Raw genomic sequence first — 3,720 nt, 5'->3', positions numbered from 1 at the left:
TTTTAATTTAAAATTACCAAATTTATAAATTTCCTAATTTATCTATTGATTTGTGGTTAATATTGGTTCTCATAGTTACCACAAACAACTCAGTTCTCCCTTGAATAGGCCAAGAGTTTTTCATGAGACCCGTAAGACCAATTTATGTTCATTGATCAATTTTATAAGCTAATTAATGATCTAATGGTCTAAAGTTGCACGATGACAATTTCGTGATTATTGAGAAGTCTCGTGACAATTTTGTGATTATGAATGTTCATATTGTAGATCTAATCCAAGGGTTGCGGATTGGTCTTACAACTCTCACGAAAAACCATTGGTCTCATATGATCCCAAGTTTATATAGGGTTGAGTTCACGTGAGACCAACTTGTTTTCGTGAGACCACTTTTTACACTTGAAACTTCACAGCAAAACATTGTGAAAGTAAAAGAAGCCGAACCGTCACAGAAAAAAGTCTGGTCTCATATGATCCCAAGTCTATATGTGTTGTGTGTGTGTGTATATATATATATATATTAAAACATCATCTAAATTAGTATTATAATATTTTGTATTACGTATTCCTTTAACCTAACGATAACAATATTGTTATTGTTGAACTAAACCCATTATAATATTAATAATAAATGAAGTGTTTGCACGAGTAATCTTAAAACAAATTAAATAAATAAATAGAAATTCAAAATAAAAGACAAAAATATTGTAAGGATTAGATCATCCACTTTTTTAATTAAACAAAACATTGTTTTTGTTTCCGTACAATCTATTAATTTTTTATTTTCAGATATTATTTTAAAATATTAATAATTATTAAAATAAAAATTGAAAAAATGAATTTGAAATCGGATATTTGATATAATTGTTTTTAAAGTTGTATATATGAAGGTTCCATTATAACAAAAATATTATTACTCACAACGTGGTATAACAATAACAATATTCGTTAATAAGGGTTTGTTTGTTATCAATTTAATGAGATTCACAACTTGTTCGATTAATTATACATGATTATTTGGTAATAATTTAATGATAAAGAAAATGACTTGTTCAGTAAGGTTATATGAGGGAATTTTATGCAGAAAATCAATTTTTTTCCCAATACGTCTCTCCCAATTAAAATATACACTTATTTCATCAATAAAAATATCCTCTCAAACAAAAGCATGCTCAATCCATACAGACATATTAATCCACACAGACAACTTTAATTGTCAATGCATGACTTAATGAAAAATCGACCAAACAACCCCTAAATTCTCTACAAAAAGGGTCTGCTTAAGACCTGTTGAAACTGTTGGTCCAAGGTCAAGTTTGTTCTTCAAACACTAAAACATGTGCTAACTAAGATCGAGGTCTGTTAAAAGGACAATTCCTAAAATGTTAGCATAAGAACATGTATTGGGGCCCCAGGTCCGTGGATCCCAATGCTTGATTAACTCTACTCAGTATTAATAACGGGAACATAATTTTAGTAGGTGAAAAGTTTAATTACTTGACCGCCTGATTTTTTGTACTTTATGTCGTCAACTTAAGCCTAGGGGTATACGTGATCGAGAAGCGGGCCACATGCATGCTCCACATTTGACATGATATGCATCTTCTCACCTCGAATTCATAAAGTTTCTAAAAATTCATAACAAATATATCCTTCGTCGAAATAATATATGTTTTTAAGAAACCTTTTGATTGTACTATGAATCTTTATGAGATGGTTATAACCTGATTTTGTTGTAAGTCACGTGCAAACCACCCTCATCCATCAATTTCGTTGTTTAATCTTATGAAAAAATTTCATGAAATTGTTTAATTTTGTGAAATTGTTTCATATGATACTTTTTTTTTATGAAGTTGTTTCATATATGGTTATGAAATTGTTTCATATAATACTTAATGAAATTTTAATGAAACTGTTTCATGTATTTCTCTAAAATTAAAATAATGAAGATGATAATATCCATGATTAACACCATCCACAATAAAAATGATTAATCAACCTCTCATAATTACAAAAAAATAAACAAAATGAAAAATTATGATTAGTTGAATGAGGTTTGTACGGTTTGTACAATTAACGTGGTTTGTAAAGTAAACCTCATATATATATATATATATATATGAAATATATAATATTTATATACGATAAATAGAACAAATAAACTTACACACTCTCCCCACTTTTGGTGAAGTTTGAACCCTTGACCTCCTAGGACACCAATGACTCGCATACCGCTAGGTCAAAGGCTCTTCAGTAACTTGTATGATATTTGATGGAAACAACAGAACAATTTTACATAATTTGTATAAAATCAGTTATAATTCTATTTGAAGTGATATTTCATCCTCTGGAATCTGAACATATCTTTCTCTCTTGTTTGGGCATAGTATTATACAACATTCTTATAGGATGATAGCTCAAGATCGTGTGAGAAGCATGAGAAGAGATCTAAACCCTTGATCATCTTTAATCTCAAATCCATCCATAAGTCGTGCTTGATACATGGATTAATCCGGTGCATCTTATCCTAATGTGCATCCAAACGTGAAGATCATTTCTTATGTTTATCACCCCTTAACTCACCTTATCACCGAAACTCAACCCTAGGATGATAAAGACTCATATGTTGTAATGTGAACAATGTTGGAATAATCGCGTTGATTTGAAACATGCCGGACAAAATAAATGGAAAACTGGTAGACGGGTGTGCCTATCTGGGTCAGATCGGCAAGGATCTGATAGCTCCCACCTGAGCAAAATAAATGGAAAACTGGTTATCCATATTATACGAGAATCAGTGGGAGCTTAACTTTAATAAAAGAGTTACAACAAATGTTCCCAATATATGTTTATTGCAAGCTACCATGAACTTATTAAAGTTTTATAGCTAACTGATAGTATACATATCAGAAACATGAGTAACAACAGTAGACACGAGATAAGGAAGGTCTAAGTTGCTAGACCCAGTCGACAATTTAATTCAATATGTCGATTTCATATTAATATGTTTGGTTCAGTTGTGTCAATTTTCGATATAGGATGAACCAGAGATATACATCTGTTCTAAAATAAATGTTACAGTAAAAAATGCACACAATTTTAGAAATATATAAGGGAAAAGTTTAAAAAACTCAATGGACTTTAGTGTTTGGAATGATTAAGTCCTTGGACAAATTTTTGGAACAAATAAGTCCTTGGACAAATTTTTGGAACAAATAAGTCCTTGGACATTCAAAAACATGTTACATAACTCCTTGGACTTTCTAAAATATGTTAAATACATCATCATGACATATACAACTGGTTAATGTGGTAAAATAATGGAAAAAGTACGAATAAAAACCTAATGAACATTCATATTTTGAACGATTAAGTCCCTAAACATTTTTTGAACAAAAAAGTATTTAGATTTATAAAATTAAACAAATATAACAAAAAAAATATTTACATTTACAAAAAAATAATTACATTTAAGAAAGATGTTTGATAAATTTTATTTTAATTAAAATTAAAATATATTCTGTCAGTGATTTTTCAAACTAAAAAAATAAAAAAATTAAAAGAATTACTGATAAAATTTATTCCAATTAAAAATAAAATATATCACGTATGTGATTTTTTAAATTAAAAAATATATTGAAAAAAATTGCTGGTGAAATTTATTTCAATTAAAAATAAAATATATTTTTATTTTTAATTAAAATAAATTTTATCAGTAATTAT

Source organism: Cynara cardunculus (genome assembly GCF_001531365.2).
Source record: "Cynara cardunculus var. scolymus isolate 2C chromosome LG 13, CcrdV1, whole genome shotgun sequence".
Lineage (NCBI taxonomy): Eukaryota > Viridiplantae > Streptophyta > Magnoliopsida > Asterales > Asteraceae > Cynara > Cynara cardunculus.
This window is presented reverse-complemented; position numbering follows the sequence as displayed.